The sequence below is a fragment of the Clarias gariepinus genome, chromosome 1, assembly GCF_024256425.1.
Source record: "Clarias gariepinus isolate MV-2021 ecotype Netherlands chromosome 1, CGAR_prim_01v2, whole genome shotgun sequence".
Taxonomy (NCBI): Eukaryota; Metazoa; Chordata; class Actinopteri; order Siluriformes; family Clariidae; genus Clarias; species Clarias gariepinus.
This window is the reverse complement of record NC_071100.1, coordinates 50,012,873-50,029,467: the sequence shown is the minus strand read 5'-3', so window position 1 is coordinate 50,029,467 and position 16,595 is coordinate 50,012,873. Positions and strand designations below refer to the sequence as shown.

General features: G+C 45.5%; 16 non-coding genes across 16 annotated transcripts; all 16 read right to left on the bottom strand.

The window, feature by feature from the left end:
- Window positions 1-727: 727 nt before the first annotated feature.
- Window positions 728-800, bottom strand: trnat-cgu (transfer RNA threonine (anticodon CGU)). Its single transcript has one exon. It is a non-coding gene; the product is annotated as a tRNA-Thr (tRNA).
- Window positions 801-1,577: 777 nt separating this feature from the next.
- Window positions 1,578-1,650, bottom strand: trnat-cgu (transfer RNA threonine (anticodon CGU)). Its single transcript has one exon. It is a non-coding gene; the product is annotated as a tRNA-Thr (tRNA).
- A 776-nt stretch (window positions 1,651-2,426) lies between these two features.
- On the bottom strand, window positions 2,427-2,499 carry trnat-ugu (transfer RNA threonine (anticodon UGU)). Its single transcript has one exon. It is a non-coding gene; the product is annotated as a tRNA-Thr (tRNA).
- A 1,030-nt stretch (window positions 2,500-3,529) lies between these two features.
- Window positions 3,530-3,602, bottom strand: trnat-cgu (transfer RNA threonine (anticodon CGU)). Its single transcript has one exon. It is a non-coding gene; the product is annotated as a tRNA-Thr (tRNA).
- Window positions 3,603-4,389: 787 nt separating this feature from the next.
- Window positions 4,390-4,462, bottom strand: trnat-ugu (transfer RNA threonine (anticodon UGU)). The gene has a single exon. It is a non-coding gene; the product is annotated as a tRNA-Thr (tRNA).
- Window positions 4,463-5,492: 1,030 nt separating this feature from the next.
- trnat-cgu (transfer RNA threonine (anticodon CGU)) lies at window positions 5,493-5,565 on the bottom strand. The gene has a single exon. It is a non-coding gene; the product is annotated as a tRNA-Thr (tRNA).
- Window positions 5,566-6,342: 777 nt separating this feature from the next.
- Window positions 6,343-6,415, bottom strand: trnat-ugu (transfer RNA threonine (anticodon UGU)). The gene has a single exon. It is a non-coding gene; the product is annotated as a tRNA-Thr (tRNA).
- A 1,194-nt stretch (window positions 6,416-7,609) lies between these two features.
- Window positions 7,610-7,682, bottom strand: trnat-ugu (transfer RNA threonine (anticodon UGU)). The gene has a single exon. It is a non-coding gene; the product is annotated as a tRNA-Thr (tRNA).
- A 1,030-nt stretch (window positions 7,683-8,712) lies between these two features.
- trnat-cgu (transfer RNA threonine (anticodon CGU)) lies at window positions 8,713-8,785 on the bottom strand. The gene has a single exon. It is a non-coding gene; the product is annotated as a tRNA-Thr (tRNA).
- A 777-nt stretch (window positions 8,786-9,562) lies between these two features.
- On the bottom strand, window positions 9,563-9,635 carry trnat-ugu (transfer RNA threonine (anticodon UGU)). Its single transcript has one exon. It is a non-coding gene; the product is annotated as a tRNA-Thr (tRNA).
- A 1,030-nt stretch (window positions 9,636-10,665) lies between these two features.
- trnat-cgu (transfer RNA threonine (anticodon CGU)) lies at window positions 10,666-10,738 on the bottom strand. The gene has a single exon. It is a non-coding gene; the product is annotated as a tRNA-Thr (tRNA).
- A 787-nt stretch (window positions 10,739-11,525) lies between these two features.
- trnat-ugu (transfer RNA threonine (anticodon UGU)) lies at window positions 11,526-11,598 on the bottom strand. The gene has a single exon. It is a non-coding gene; the product is annotated as a tRNA-Thr (tRNA).
- Window positions 11,599-12,628: 1,030 nt separating this feature from the next.
- On the bottom strand, window positions 12,629-12,701 carry trnat-cgu (transfer RNA threonine (anticodon CGU)). Its single transcript has one exon. It is a non-coding gene; the product is annotated as a tRNA-Thr (tRNA).
- A 710-nt stretch (window positions 12,702-13,411) lies between these two features.
- Window positions 13,412-13,484, bottom strand: trnat-ugu (transfer RNA threonine (anticodon UGU)). The gene has a single exon. It is a non-coding gene; the product is annotated as a tRNA-Thr (tRNA).
- A 1,812-nt stretch (window positions 13,485-15,296) lies between these two features.
- On the bottom strand, window positions 15,297-15,369 carry trnat-ugu (transfer RNA threonine (anticodon UGU)). Its single transcript has one exon. It is a non-coding gene; the product is annotated as a tRNA-Thr (tRNA).
- A 1,026-nt stretch (window positions 15,370-16,395) lies between these two features.
- On the bottom strand, window positions 16,396-16,468 carry trnat-cgu (transfer RNA threonine (anticodon CGU)). The gene has a single exon. It is a non-coding gene; the product is annotated as a tRNA-Thr (tRNA).
- Window positions 16,469-16,595: the final 127 nt, after the last annotated feature.

Below are 16,595 nucleotides of genomic sequence, written 5' to 3'. Positions count from 1 at the left end.
CATTCTTAACATTCAGCGAGTGGAAAGCCTGATCTGTGAAAATTGACCTCTTCAACTAACAGAAGAAAGAGATGCACCCGTCTATGGGAACTCTACACACAGTCATTCACCAACACCACTGGAACGTTTCTGGACCTTGGCTGGGAGTGATTGCCACATCCTCCGTTCAGTCCTGACCTCGCTCCAAGCTATTTCTACAAGGGGCTGCCCGATCACGGCTTGATGATCTCCAAGCACTAGTGAAACGCTGGAATAAATGCATTAGTGTAGCAGGGATTATATAGAGAAATAAAGGGTTTTTAATCTCAGACATGTGTGCTGCCTTGACTTGAGCACCACTTGGAGATTCCATCATAAACAAAAAGCTAGATGAGGTCCTGACATGATCCTTTTTCTTCTCTTCTCACTTGTCCACAACCCAACCCAGTTTTACCCCAAATTGTACAGGGTATGTTTTTGTTTCCTTCACAAAGACTTAATTATATTTTTTGAACAACAAACATTTTTCCAGCTTGAGGACAGAGGCCATGATACATCACAACATCGGCATGGTGCCACAAAGCCTTGAACCCACAACCTTAGCCTCTACTGACACAGCCTTAGTTGAGAGTTTGCACTGACTTGGAGATGCTATACAGGAGATCAACACTGTAACAAACTCAGCGGCTCAAGGAAGTAACCCAAGGTTGCTGCCTTTCAGGGTTGATACTTTCAAAACTCGGCACAGAGGCCCCAGTGAGGATTGAACTCACGACTTCTGGTTTACGAGACCAGCGCTCTAACCACTGAGCTATGGAGCCTGCAAAACCAAGCTCAACCTGTTCAACCAAGAACTCACCTGTATGCGCTGTAAGTCGTACAATCTGGCTCTGGAGTCACTTGGAGGAATCCACCGTATCTATGGAGTTATCTCCAAGAGGCGTTCAAGTCAAACCGGGAAGTGTGATGAAATTTCTGCTGAATGAAGGCATAAAAGCGATGGACGTCGTACAGTCATGAGTCTGACGTGAAGCGCTGGCATTAATGCATGAGGGTAAAATTGGATTATATAAAGAAATAAAGGGATTTTCACTCCGAGGCATGTGCCCTGTTGTCCTGCTCAATCAACAGTCCCGCTTTGACTTGAACACAACTTGTAGATCCATCATAAACTGTGAGTCAAATGACGTCAGGACATAATCAATCCTTTTCTTTCCTTCTCTCGTGTACACAACCCGACCCAGTTTTAACCCAAATTGTACAGGCCATGTTTTTTTTCTTTCTTTTTTCACAAAGACTTAGTTGTACATATTTTGAACAGCTGTATCAACAAAGAACATTTGCCAGCTTAAGTGCAGGGCCAGTAGTCATGATACACCACAGCTACAGAGCAAACTGGGTTAGCATGCTGCCACTAGACCTGGTAGCTACAGACTTTAGCCTCCACAGACTTAGGCACCGAACTACCACTCCTAAAGACCCTGCACTGATCTGGAGATTCCATGCAGGAACTCTGCACTGTCACAAAGCCAGCGGCTCAAGGAAGGAACACAACCTTGCTGCCTTTCAAGGGTCATAATCTTCAAAACTCGGCACAGAGGCCCCAGTGAGGATTGAACTCACGACTTCTGGTTTACGAGACCAGCGCTCTAACCACTGAGCTATGGAGCCTGCAAAACCAAGCTCAACCTGTTCAACCAAGAACTCACCTGTATGCGCTGTAAGTCGTACAATCTGGCTCTGGAGTCACTTGGAGGAATCCACCGTATCTATGGAGTTATCTCCAAGAGGCGTTCAAGTCAAACTGGGAAGTGTGATGAAATTTCTGGTGAATAAGGCATGAAAGCGATGGACGTCGTACAGTCATGAGTCTGACGTGAAACGCTGGCATTAATGCATGAGGGTAAAATTGGATTATATAAAGAAATAAAGGGATTTTCACTCCAAGGCATGTGCCCTGTTGTCCTGCTCAATCAACAGTCCCGCTTTGACTTGAACACAACTTGTAGATCCATCATAAACTGTGAGCCGAATGACGTCAGGACATAATCAATCCTTTTCTTTCCTTCTCTCGTGTAAACAACCTGACCCAGTTTTAACCCAAATTGTACAGGCCATGTTTTTTTTCTTTCTTTTTTCACAAAGACTTAGTTGTACATATTTTGAACAGCTGTATCAACAAAGAACATTTGCCAGCTTAAGTGCAGGGCCAGTAGTCATGATACACCACAGCTACAGAGCAAACTGGGTTAGCATGCTGCCACTAGACCTGGTAGCTACAGACTTTAGCCTCCACAGACTTAGGCACCGAACTACCACTCCTAAAGACCCTGCACTGATCTGGAGATTCCATGCAGGAACTCTGCACTGTCACAAAGCCAGCGGCTCAAGGAAGGAACACAACCTTGCTGCCTTTCAAGGGTCATAATCTTCAAAATTTGCCACAAAGGCCCCAGCGAGGATTGAACTCACGACCTCTGGTTTACAAGACCAGCGCTCTAACCACTGAGCTATGGAGCCTTGTAAAGAGAACCACCTCAACCAAGAACTCACCTCTATGTGCTGTACGTTGTACAATTTGTCTCTGATGTCACTTGGATGAATCCACCTTATCTATGGTGTTATGTCCAAGGGGCGTTCAAGTCAAATTGGGACTTGTGATGAAATTCCGGGTGAAGGAAGGCATAGAGGCGATGGACATCTTTCATTCATGCGACTCAGCCGCAGTAAAACATCTGAACGGTGCAAACGTTTTAAAGAAGACCGTAGGTCCATGGATAAAGATACTGGCCTAGGTGGCTCGGAGCCCACTGCCGTCCTGAACATTCTTAACATTCAGCGAGTGGAAAGCCTGATCTGTGAAAATTGACCTCTTCAACTAACAGAAGAAAGAGATGCACCCGTCTATGGGAACTCTACACACAGTCATTCACCAACACCACTGGAACGTTTCTGGACCTTGGCTGGGAGTGATTGCCACATCCTCCGTTCAGTCCTGACCTCGCTCCAAGCTATTTCTACAAGGGGCTGCCCGATCACGGCTTGATGATCTCCAAGCACTAGTGAAACGCTGGAATAAATGCATTAGTGTAGCAGGGATTATATAGAGAAATAAAGGGTTTTTAATCTCAGACATGTGTGCTGCCTTGACTTGAGCACCACTTGGAGATTCCATCATAAACAAAAAGCTAGATGAGGTCCTGACATGATCCTTTTTCTTCTCTTCTCACTTGTCCACAACCCAACCCAGTTTTACCCCAAATTGTACAGGGTATGTTTTTGTTTCCTTCACAAAGACTTAATTATATTTTTTGAACAACAAACATTTTTCCAGCTTGAGGACAGAGGCCATGATACATCACAACATCGGCATGGTGCCACAAAGCCTTGAACCCACAACCTTAGCCTCTACTGACACAGCCTTAGTTGAGAGTTTGCACTGACTTGGAGATGCTATACAGGAGATCAACACTGTAACAAACTCAGCGGCTCAAGGAAGTAACCGAAGGTTGCTGCCTTTCAGGGTTGATACTTTCAAAACTCAGCACAGAGGCCCCAGTGAGGATTGAACTCACGACTTCTGGTTTACGAGACCAGCGCTCTAACCACTGAGCTATGGAGCCTGCAAAACCAAGCTCAACCTGTTCAACCAAGAACTCACCTGTATGCGCTGTAAGTCGTACAATCTGGCTCTGGAGTCACTTGGAGGAATCCACCGTATCTATGGAGTTATCTCCAAGAGGCGTTCAAGTCAAACCGGGAAGTGTGATGAAATTTCTGCTGAATGAAGGCATAAAAGCGATGGACGACGTACAGTCATGAGTCTGACGTGAAGGGCTGGCATTAATGCATGAGGGTAAAATTGGATTATATAAAGAAATAAAGGGATTTTCACTCCGAGGCATGTGCCCTGTTGTCCTGCTCAATCAACAGTCCCGCTTTGACTTGAACACAACTTGTAGATCCATCATAAACTGTGAGTCAAATGACGTCAGGACATAATCAATCCTTTTCTTTCCTTCTCTCGTGTACACAACCCGACCCAGTTTTAACCCAAATTGTACAGGCCATGTTTTTTTTCTTTCTTTTTTCACAAAGACTTAGTTGTACATATTTTGAACAGCTGTATCAACAAAGAACAACAAAGAACATTTGCCAGCTTGAGTGCAGGGCCAGTAGTCATGATACACCACAGCTACAGAGCAAACTGGGTTAGCATGCTGCCACTAGACCTGGTAGCTACAGACTTTAGCCTCCACAGACTTAGGCACCGAACTACCACTCCTAAAGACCCTGCACTGATCTGGAGATTCCATGCAGGAACTCTGCACTGTCACAAAGCCAGCGGCTCAAGGAAGGAACACAACCTTGCTGCCTTTCAAGGGTCATAATCTTCAAAATTTGCCACAAAGGCCCCAGCGAGGATTGAACTCACGACCTCTGGTTTACAAGACCAGCGCTCTAACCACTGAGCTATGGAGCCTTGTAAAGAGAACCACCTCATCCAAGAACTCACCTCTATGTGCTGTACGTTGTACAATTTGTCTCTGATGTCACTTGGATGAATCCACCTTATCTATGGTGTTATGTCCAAGGGGCGTTCAAGTCAAATTGGGACTTGTGATGAAATTCCGGGTGAAGGAAGGCATAGAGGCGATGTACATCTTTCATTCATGCGACTCAGCCGCAGTAAAACATCTGAACGGTGCAAACGTTTTAAAGAAGACCGTAGGTCCATGGATAAAGATACTGGCCTAGGTGGCTCGGAGCCCACTGCCGTCCTGAACATTCTTAACATTCAGCGAGTGGAAAGCCTGATCTGTGAAAATTGACCTCTTCAACTAACAGAAGAAAGAGATGCACCCGTCTATGGGAACTCTACACACAGTCATTCACCAACACCACTGGAACGTTTCTGGACCTTGGCTGGGAGTGATTGCCACATCCTCCGTTCAGTCCTGACCTCGCTCCAAGCTATTTCTACAAGGGGCTGCCCGATCACGGCTTGATGATCTCCAAGCACTAGTGAAACGCTGGAATAAATGCATTAGTGTAGCAGGGATTATATAGAGAAATAAAGGGTTTTTAATCTCAGACATGTGTGCTGCCTTGACTTGAGCACCACTTGGAGATTCCATCATAAACAAAAAGCTAGATGAGGTCCTGACATGATCCTTTTTCTTCTCTTCTCACTTGTCCACAACCCAACCCAGTTTTACCCCAAATTGTACAGGGTATGTTTTTGTTTCCTTCACAAAGACTTAATTATATTTTTTGAACAACAAACATTTTTCCAGCTTGAGGACAGAGGCCATGATACATCACAACATCGGCATGGTGCCACAAAGCCTTGAACCCACAACCTTAGCCTCTACTGACACAGCCTTAGTTGAGAGTTTGCACTGACTTGGAGATGCTATACAGGAGATCAACACTGTAACAAACTCAGCGGCTCAAGGAAGTAACCCAAGGTTGCTGCCTTTCAGGGTTGATACTTTCAAAACTCGGCACAGAGGCCCCAGTGAGGATTGAACTCACGACTTCTGGTTTACGAGACCAGCGCTCTAACCACTGAGCTATGGAGCCTGCAAAACCAAGCTCAACCTGTTCAACCAAGAACTCACCTGTATGCGCTGTAAGTCGTACAATCTGGCTCTGGAGTCACTTGGAGGAATCCACCGTATCTATGGAGTTATCTCCAAGAGGCGTTCAAGTCAAACCGGGAAGTGTGATGAAATTTCTGCTGAATGAAGGCATAAAAGCGATGGACGTCGTACAGTCATGAGTCTGACGTGAAGCGCTGGCATTAATGCATGAGGGTAAAATTGGATTATATAAAGAAATAAAGGGATTTTCACTCCGAGGCATGTGCCCTGTTGTCCTGCTCAATCAACAGTCCCGCTTTGACTTGAACACAACTTGTAGATCCATCATAAACTGTGAGTCAAATGACGTCAGGACATAATCAATCCTTTTCTTTCCTTCTCTCGTGTACACAACCCGACCCAGTTTTAACCCAAATTGTACAGGCCATGTTTTTTTTCTTTCTTTTTTCACAAAGACTTAGTTGTACATATTTTGAACAGCTGTATCAACAAAGAACATTTGCCAGCTTAAGTGCAGGGCCAGTAGTCATGATACACCACAGCTACAGAGCAAACTGGGTTAGCATGCTGCCACTAGACCTGGTAGCTACAGACTTTAGCCTCCACAGACTTAGGCACCGAACTACCACTCCTAAAGACCCTGCACTGATCTGGAGATTCCATGCAGGAACTCTGCACTGTCACAAAGCCAGCGGCTCAAGGAAGGAACACAACCTTGCTGCCTTTCAAGGGTCATAATCTTCAAAATTTGCCACAAAGGCCCCAGCGAGGATTGAACTCACGACCTCTGGTTTACAAGACCAGCGCTCTAACCACTGAGCTATGGAGCCTTGTAAAGAGAAGCACCTCAACCAAGAACTCACCTCTATGTGCTGTACGTTGTACAATTTGTCTCTGATGTCACTTGGATGAATCCACCTTATCTATGGTGTTATGTCCAAGGGGCGTTCAAGTCAAATTGGGACTTGTGATGAAATTCCGGGTGAAGGAAGGCATAGAGGCGATGTACATCTTTCATTCATGCGACTCAGCCGCAGTAAAACATCTGAACGGTGCAAACGTTTTAAACTGCCGTCCTGAACATTCTTAACATTCAGCGAGTGGAAAGCCTGATCTGTGAAAATTGACCTCTTCAACTAACAGAAGAAAGAGATGCACCCGTCTATGGGAACTCTACACACAGTCATTCACCAACACCACTGGAACGTTTCTGGACCTTGGCTGGGAGTGATTGCCACATCCTCCGTTCAGTCCTGACCTCGCTCCAAGCTATTTCTACAAGGGGCTGCCCGATCACGGCTTGATGATCTCCAAGCACTAGTGAATCCACCGTATCTATGGAGTTATCTCCAAGAGGCGTTCAAGTCAAACCGGGAAGTGTGATGAAATTTCTGCTGAATGAAGGCATAAAAGCGATGGACGTCGTACAGTCATGAGTCTGACGTGAAGCGCTGGCATTAATGCATGAGGGTAAAATTGGATTATATAAAGAAATAAAGGGATTTTCACTCCGAGGCATGTGCCCTGTTGTCCTGCTCAATCAACAGTCCCGCTTTGACTTGAACACAACTTGTAGATCCATCATAAACTGTGAGTCAAATGACGTCAGGACATAATCAATCCTTTTCTTTCCTTCTCTCGTGTACACAACCCGACCCAGTTTTAACCCAAATTGTACAGGCCATGTTTTTTTTCTTTCTTTTTTCACAAAGACTTAGTTGTACATATTTTGAACAGCTGTATCAACAAAGAACAACAAAGAACATTTGCCAGCTTGAGTGCAGGGCCAGTAGTCATGATACACCACAGCTACAGAGCAAACTGGGTTAGCATGCTGCCACTAGACCTGGTAGCTACAGACTTTAGCCTCCACAGACTTAGGCACCGAACTACCACTCCTAAAGACCCTGCACTGATCTGGAGATTCCATGCAGGAACTCTGCACTGTCACAAAGCCAGCGGCTCAAGGAAGGAACACAACCTTGCTGCCTTTCAAGGGTCATAATCTTCAAAATTTGCCACAAAGGCCCCAGCGAGGATTGAACTCACGACCTCTGGTTTACAAGACCAGCGCTCTAACCACTGAGCTATGGAGCCTTGTAAAGAGAACCACCTCAACCAAGAACTCACCTCTATGTGCTGTACGTTGTACAATTTGTCTCTGATGTCACTTGGATGAATCCACCTTATCTATGGTGTTATGTCCAAGGGGCGTTCAAGTCAAATTGGGACTTGTGATGAAATTCCGGGTGAAGGAAGGCATAGAGGCGATGTACATCTTTCATTCATGCGACTCAGCCGCAGTAAAACATCTGAACGGTGCAAACGTTTTAAAGAAGACCGTAGGTCCATGGATAAAGATACTGGCCTAGGTGGCTCGGAGCCCACTGCCGTCCTGAACATTCTTAACATTCAGCGAGTGGAAAGCCTGATCTGTGAAAATTGACCTCTTCAACTAACAGAAGAAAGAGATGCACCCGTCTATGGGAACTCTACACACAGTCATTCACCAACACCACTGGAACGTTTCTGGACCTTGGCTGGGAGTGATTGCCACATCCTCCGTTCAGTCCTGACCTCGCTCCAAGCTATTTCTACAAGGGGCTGCCCGATCACGGCTTGATGATCTCCAAGCACTAGTGAAACGCTGGAATAAATGCATTAGTGTAGCAGGGATTATATAGAGAAATAAAGGGTTTTTAATCTCAGACATGTGTGCTGCCTTGACTTGAGCACCACTTGGAGATTCCATCATAAACAAAAAGCTAGATGAGGTCCTGACATGATCCTTTTTCTTCTCTTCTCACTTGTCCACAACCCAACCCAGTTTTACCCCAAATTGTACAGGGTATGTTTTTGTTTCCTTCACAAAGACTTAATTATATTTTTTGAACAACAAACATTTTTCCAGCTTGAGGACAGAGGCCATGATACATCACAACATCGGCATGGTGCCACAAAGCCTTGAACCCACAACCTTAGCCTCTACTGACACAGCCTTAGTTGAGAGTTTGCACTGACTTGGAGATGCTATACAGGAGATCAACACTGTAACAAACTCAGCGGCTCAAGGAAGTAACCCAAGGTTGCTGCCTTTCAGGGTTGATACTTTCAAAACTCGGCACAGAGGCCCCAGTGAGGATTGAACTCACGACTTCTGGTTTACGAGACCAGCGCTCTAACCACTGAGCTATGGAGCCTGCAAAACCAAGCTCAACCTGTTCAACCAAGAACTCACCTGTATGCGCTGTAAGTCGTACAATCTGGCTCTGGAGTCACTTGGAGGAATCCACCGTATCTATGGAGTTATCTCCAAGAGGCGTTCAAGTCAAACCGGGAAGTGTGATGAAATTTCTGCTGAATGAAGGCATAAAAGCGATGGACGTCGTACAGTCATGAGTCTGACGTGAAGCGCTGGCATTAATGCATGAGGGTAAAATTGGATTATATAAAGAAATAAAGGGATTTTCACTCCGAGGCATGTGCCCTGTTGTCCTGCTCAATCAACAGTCCCGCTTTGACTTGAACACAACTTGTAGATCCATCATAAACTGTGAGTCAAATGACGTCAGGACATAATCAATCCTTTTCTTTCCTTCTCTCGTGTACACAACCCGACCCAGTTTTAACCCAAATTGTACAGGCCATGTTTTTTTTCTTTCTTTTTTCACAAAGACTTAGTTGTACATATTTTGAACAGCTGTATCAACAAAGAACATTTGCCAGCTTAAGTGCAGGGCCAGTAGTCATGATACACCACATCTACAGAGCAAACTGGGTTAGCATGCTGCCACTAGACCTGGTAGCTACAGACTTTAGCCTCCACAGACTTAGGCACCGAACTACCACTCCTAAAGACCCTGCACTGATCTGGAGATTCCATGCAGGAACTCTGCACTGTCACAAAGCCAGCGGCTCAAGGAAGGAACACAACCTTGCTGCCTTTCAAGGGTCATAATCTTCAAAATTTGCCACAAAGGCCCCAGCGAGGATTGAACTCACGACCTCTGGTTTACAAGACCAGCGCTCTAACCACTGAGCTATGGAGCCTTGTAAAGAGAACCACCTCAACCAAGAACTCACCTCTATGTGCTGTACGTTGTACAATTTGTCTCTGATGTCACTTGGATGAATCCACCTTATCTATGGTGTTATGTCCGAGGGGCGTTCAAGTCAAATTGGGACTTGTGATGAAATTCCGGGTGAAGGAAGGCATAGAGGCGATGGACATCTTTCATTCATGCGACTCAGCCGCAGTAAAACATCTGAACGGTGCAAACGTTTTAAAGAAGACCGTAGGTCCATGGATAAAGATACTGGCCTAGGTGGCTCGGAGCCCACTGCCGTCCTGAACACTCTTAACATTCAGCGAGTGGAAAGCCTGATCTGTGAAAATTGACCTCTTCAACTAACAGAAGAAAGAGATGCACCCGTCTATGGGAACTCTACACACAGTCATTCACCAACACCACTGGAACGTTTCTGGACCTTGGCTGGGAGTGATTGCCACATCCTCCGTTCAGTCCTGACCTCGCTCCAAGCTATTTCTACAAGGGGCTGCCCGATCACGGCTTGATGATCTCCAAGCACTAGTGAAACGCTGGAATAAATGCATTAGTGTAGCAGGGATTATATAGAGAAATAAAGGGTTTTTAATCTCAGACATGTGTGCTGCCTTGACTTGAGCACCACTTGGAGATTCCATCATAAACAAAAAGCTAGATGAGGTCCTGACATGATCCTTTTTCTTCTCTTCTCACTTGTCCACAACCCAACCCAGTTTTACCCCAAATTGTACAGGGTATGTTTTTGTTTCCTTCACAAAGACTTAATTATATTTTTTGAACAACAAACATTTTTCCAGCTTGAGGACAGAGGCCATGATACATCACAACATCGGCATGGTGCCACAAAGCCTTGAACCCACAACCTTAGCCTCTACTGACACAGCCTTAGTTGAGAGTTTGCACTGACTTGGAGATGCTATACAGGAGATCAACACTGTAACAAACTCAGCGGCTCAAGGAAGTAACCCAAGGTTGCTGCCTTTCAGGGTTGATACTTTCAAAACTCGGCACAGAGGCCCGAGTGAGGATTGAACTCACGACTCCTGGTTTACGAGACCAGCGCTCTAACCACTGAGCTATGGAGCCTGCTAAACCAAGCTCAACATGTTCAACCAAGAACTCACCTGTATGCGCTGTAAGTCGTACAATATGGCTCTGGAGTCACTTGGAGGAATCCACCGTATCTATGGAGTTATCTCCAAGAGGCGTTCAAGTCAAACCGGGAAGTGTGATGAAATTTCTGCTGAATGAAGGCATAAAAGCGATGGACGACGTACAGTCATGAGTCTGACGTGAAGGGCTGGCATTAATGCATGAGGGTAAAATTGGATTATATAAAGAAATAAAGGGATTTTCACTCCGAGGCATGTGCCCTGTTGTCCTGCTCAATCAACAGTCCCGCTTTGACTTGAACACAACTTGTAGATCCATCATAAACTGTGAGTCAAATGACGTCAGGACATAATCAATCCTTTTCTTTCCTTCTCTCGTGTACACAACCCGACCCAGTTTTAACCCAAATTGTACAGGCCATGTTTTTTTTCTTTCTTTTTTCACAAAGACTTAGTTGTACATATTTTGAACAGCTGTATCAACAAAGAACAACAAAGAACATTTGCCAGCTTGAGTGCAGGGCCAGTAGTCATGATACACCACAGCTACAGAGCAAACTGGGTTAGCATGCTGCCACTAGACCTGGTAGCTACAGACTTTAGCCTCCACAGACTTAGGCACCGAACTACCACTCCTAAAGACCCTGCACTGATCTGGAGATTCCATGCAGGAACTCTGCACTGTCACAAAGCCAGCGGCTCAAGGAAGGAACACAACCTTGCTGCCTTTCAAGGGTCATAATCTTCAAAATTTGCCACAAAGGCCCCAGCGAGGATTGAACTCACGACCTCTGGTTTACAAGACCAGCGCTCTAACCACTGAGCTATGGAGCCTTGTAAAGAGAACCACCTCAACCAAGAACTCACCTCTATGTGCTGTACGTTGTACAATTTGTCTCTGATGTCACTTGGATGAATCCACCTTATCTATGGTGTTATGTCCAAGGGGCGTTCAAGTCAAATTGGGACTTGTGATGAAATTCCGGGTGAAGGAAGGCATAGAGGCGATGGACATCTTTCATTCATGCGACTCAGCCGCAGTAAAACATCTGAACGGTGCAAACGTTTTAAAGAAGACCGTAGGTCCATGGATAAAGATACTGGCCTAGGTGGCTCGGAGCCCACTGCCGTCCTGAACATTCTTAACATTCAGCGAGTGGAAAGCCTGATCTGTGAAAATTGACCTCTTCAACTAACAGAAGAAAGAGATGCACCCGTCTATGGGAACTCTACACACAGTCATTCACCAACACCACTGGAACGTTTCTGGACCTTGGCTGGGAGTGATTGCCACATCCTCCGTTCAGTCCTGACCTCGCTCCAAGCTATTTCTACAAGGGGCTGCCCGATCACGGCTTGATGATCTCCAAGCACTAGTGAAACGCTGGAATAAATGCATTAGTGTAGCAGGGATTATATAGAGAAATAAAGGGTTTTTAATCTCAGACATGTGTGCTGCCTTGACTTGAGCACCACTTGGAGATTCCATCATAAACAAAAAGCTAGATGAGGTCCTGACATGATCCTTTTTCTTCTCTTCTCACTTGTCCACAACCCAACCCAGTTTTACCCCAAATTGTACAGGGTATGTTTTTGTTTCCTTCACAAAGACTTAATTATATTTTTTGAACAACAAACATTTTTCCAGCTTGAGGACAGAGGCCATGATACATCACAACATCAGCATGGTGCCACAAAGCCTTGAACCCACAACCTTAGCCTCTACTGACACAGCCTTAGTTGAGAGTTTGCACTGACTTGGAGATGCTATACAGGAGATCAACACTGTAACAAACTCAGCGGCTCAAGGAAGTAACCCAAGGTTGCTGCCTTTCAGGGTTGATACTTTCAAAACTCGGCACAGAGGCCCCAGTGAGGATTGAACTCACGACTTCTGGTTTACGAGACCAGCGCTCTAACCACTGAGCTATGGAGCCTGCAAAACCAAGCTCAACCTGTTCAACCAAGAACTCACCTGTATGCGCTGTAAGTCGTACAATCTGGCTCTGGAGTCACTTGGAGGAATCCACCGTATCTATGGAGTTATCTCCAAGAGGCGTTCAAGTCAAACCGGGAAGTGTGATGAAATTTCTGCTGAATGAAGGCATAAAAGCGATGGACGTCGTACAGTCATGAGTCTGACGTGAAGCGCTGGCATTAATGCATGAGGGTAAAATTGGATTATATAAAGAAATAAAGGGATTTTCACTCCGAGGCATGTGCCCTGTTGTCCTGCTCAATCAACAGTCCCGCTTTGACTTGAACACAACTTGTAGATCCATCATAAACTGTGAGTCAAATGACGTCAGGACATAATCAATCCTTTTCTTTCCTTCTCTCGTGTACACAACCCGACCCAGTTTTAACCCAAATTGTACAGGCCATGTTTTTTTTCTTTCTTTTTTCACAAAGACTTAGTTGTACATATTTTGAACAGCTGTATCAACAAAGAACATTTGCCAGCTTAAGTGCAGGGCCAGTAGTCATGATACACCACATCTACAGAGCAAACTGGGTTAGCATGCTGCCACTAGACCTGGTAGCTACAGACTTTAGCCTCCACAGACTTAGGCACCGAACTACCACTCACTGATCTGGAGATTCCATGCAGGAACTCTGCACTGTCACAAAGCCAGCGGCTCAAGGAAGGCCCCAGCGAGGATTGAACTCACGACCTCTGGTTTACAAGACCAGCGCTCTAACCACTGAGCTATGGAGCCTTGTAAAGAGAACCACCTCAACCAAGAACTCACCTCTATGTGCTGTACGTTGTACAATTTGTCTCTGATGTCACTTGGATGAATCCACCTTATCTATGGTGTTATGTCCGAGGGGCGTTCAAGTCAAATTGGGACTTGTGATGAAATTCCGGGTGAAGGAAGGCATAGAGGCGATGGACATCTTTCATTCATGCGACTCAGCCGCAGTAAAACATCTGAACGGTGCAAACGTTTTAAAGAAGACCGTAGGTCCATGGATAAAGATACTGGCCTAGGTGGCTCGGAGCCCACTGCCGTCCTGAACACTCTTAACATTCAGCGAGTGGAAAGCCTGATCTGTGAAAATTGACCTCTTCAACTAACAGAAGAAAGAGATGCACCCGTCTATGGGAACTCTACACACAGTCATTCACCAACACCACTGGAACGTTTCTGGACCTTGGCTGGGAGTGATTGCCACATCCTCCGTTCAGTCCTGACCTCGCTCCAAGCTATTTCTACAAGGGGCTGCCCGATCACGGCTTGATGATCTCCAAGCACTAGTGAAACGCTGGAATAAATGCATTAGTGTAGCAGGGATTATATAGAGAAATAAAGGGTTTTTAATCTCAGACATGTGTGCTGCCTTGACTTGAGCACCACTTGGAGATTCCATCATAAACAAAAAGCTAGATGAGGTCCTGACATGATCCTTTTTCTTCTCTTCTCACTTGTCCACAACCCAACCCAGTTTTACCCCAAATTGTACAGGGTATGTTTTTGTTTCCTTCACAAAGACTTAATTATATTTTTTGAACAACAAACATTTTTCCAGCTTGAGGACAGAGGCCATGATACATCACAACATCGGCATGGTGCCACAAAGCCTTGAACCCACAACCTTAGCCTCTACTGACACAGCCTTAGTTGAGAGTTTGCACTGACTTGGAGATGCTATACAGGAGATCAACACTGTAACAAACTCAGCGGCTCAAGGAAGTAACCCAAGGTTAGACCAGCGCTCTAACCACTGAGCTATGGAGCCTGCAAAGCCAAGCTCAACATGTTCAACCAAGAACTCACCTGTATGCGCTGTAAGTCGTACAATCTGGCTCTGGAGTCACTTGGAGAAATCCACCGTATCTATGGAGTTATCTCCAAGAGGCGTTCAAGTCAAACCGGGAAGTGTGATGAAATTTCTGCTGAATGAAGGCATAAAAGCGATGGACGTCGTACAGTCATGAGTCTGACGTGAAGCGCTGGCATTAATGCATGAGGGTAAAATTGGATTATATAAAGAAATAAAGGGATTTTCACTCCGAGGCATGTGCCCTGTTGTCCTGCTCAATCAACAGTCCCGCTTTGACTTGAACACAACTTGTAGATCCATCATAAACTGTGAGTCAAATGACGTCAGGACATAATCAATCCTTTTCTTTCCTTCTCTCGTGTACACAACCCGACCCAGTTTTAACCCAAATTGTACAGGCCATGTTTTTTTTCTTTCTTTTTTCACAAAGACTTAGTTGTACATATTTTGAACAGCTGTATCAACAAAGAACAACAAAAAACATTTGCCAGCTTGAGTGCAGGGCCAGTAGTCATGAGCAAGCCACAGCTACAGAGCAAACTGGGTTAGCATGCTGCCACTAGACCTGGTAGCTACAGACTTTAGCCTCCACAGACTTAGGCACCGAACTACCACTTCTAAAGACCCTGCACTGATCTGAAGATTCCATGCAGGAACTCTGCACTGTCACAAAGCCAGCGACTCAAGGGAGGAACACAACCTTGCTGCCTTTCAAGGGTCATAATCTTCAAAATTTGCCACAAAGGCCCCAGCGAGGATTGAACTCACGACCTCTGGTTTACAAGACCAGCGCTCTAACCACTGAGCTATGGAGCCTTGTAGAGAGAACCACCTTAACCAAGAACTCACCTCTATGTGCTGTACGTTGTACAATTTGTCTCTGTTGTCACTTGGATGAATCCACCTTATCTATGGTGTTATGACCAAGGGGCGTTCAAGTCAAACTGGGACTTGTGATGAAATTCCGGGTGAAGGAAGGCATGGAGGCAATGGACATCATTCATGCGACTCAGCCACAGTAAAACATCTGAACGGTGCAAACGTTTTAAAGAAGACCGTAGGTCCATGGATAAAGATGCTGGCCTAGGTGGCTCGGAGCCCACTGCCGTCCTGAACATTCTTAACATTCAGCGAGTAGAAAGCCTGATCTGTGAAAACTGACCTCTTCAACTAACAGAAGAAAGAGATGCACCCGTCTATGGGAACTCTACACACAGTCATTCACCAACACCACTGGAACGTTTCTGGACCTTGGCTGGGAGTGATTGCCACATCCTCCGTTCAGTCCTGACCTCGCTCCAAGCTATTTCTACAAGGGGCTGCCCGATCACGGCTTGATGATCTCCAAGCATAAGTGAAACGCTGGAATAAATGCATTAGTGTAGCAGGGATTATATAGAGAAATAAAGGGTTTTTAATCTCAGACATGTGTGCTGCCTTGACTTGAGCACCACTTGGAGATTCCATCATAAACAAAAAGCTAGATGAGGTCCTGACATGATCCTTTTTCTTCTCTTCTCACTTGTCCACAACCCAACCCAGTTTTACCCCAAATTGTACAGGGTATGTTTTTGTTTCCTTCACAAAGACTTAATTATATTTTTTGAACAACAAACATTTTTCCAGCTTGAGGACAGAGGCCATGATACATCACAACATCGGCATGGTGCCACAAAGCCTTGAACCCACAACCTTAGCCTCTACTGACACAGCCTTAGTTGAGAGTTTGCACTGACTTGGAGATGCTATACAGGAGATCAACACTGTAACAAACTCAGCGGCTCAAGGAAGTAACCCAAGGTTGCTGCCTTTCAGGGTTGATACTTTCAAAACTCGGCACAGAGGCCCCAGTGAGGATTGAACTCACGACTTCTGGTTTACGAGACCAGCGCTCTAACCACTGAGCTATGGAGCCTGCAAAGCCAAGCTCAACATGTTCAACCAAGAACTCACCTGTATGCGCTGTAAGTCGTACAATCTGGCTCTGGAGTCACTTGGAGAAATCCACCGTATCTATGGAGTTATCTCCAAGAGGCGTTCAA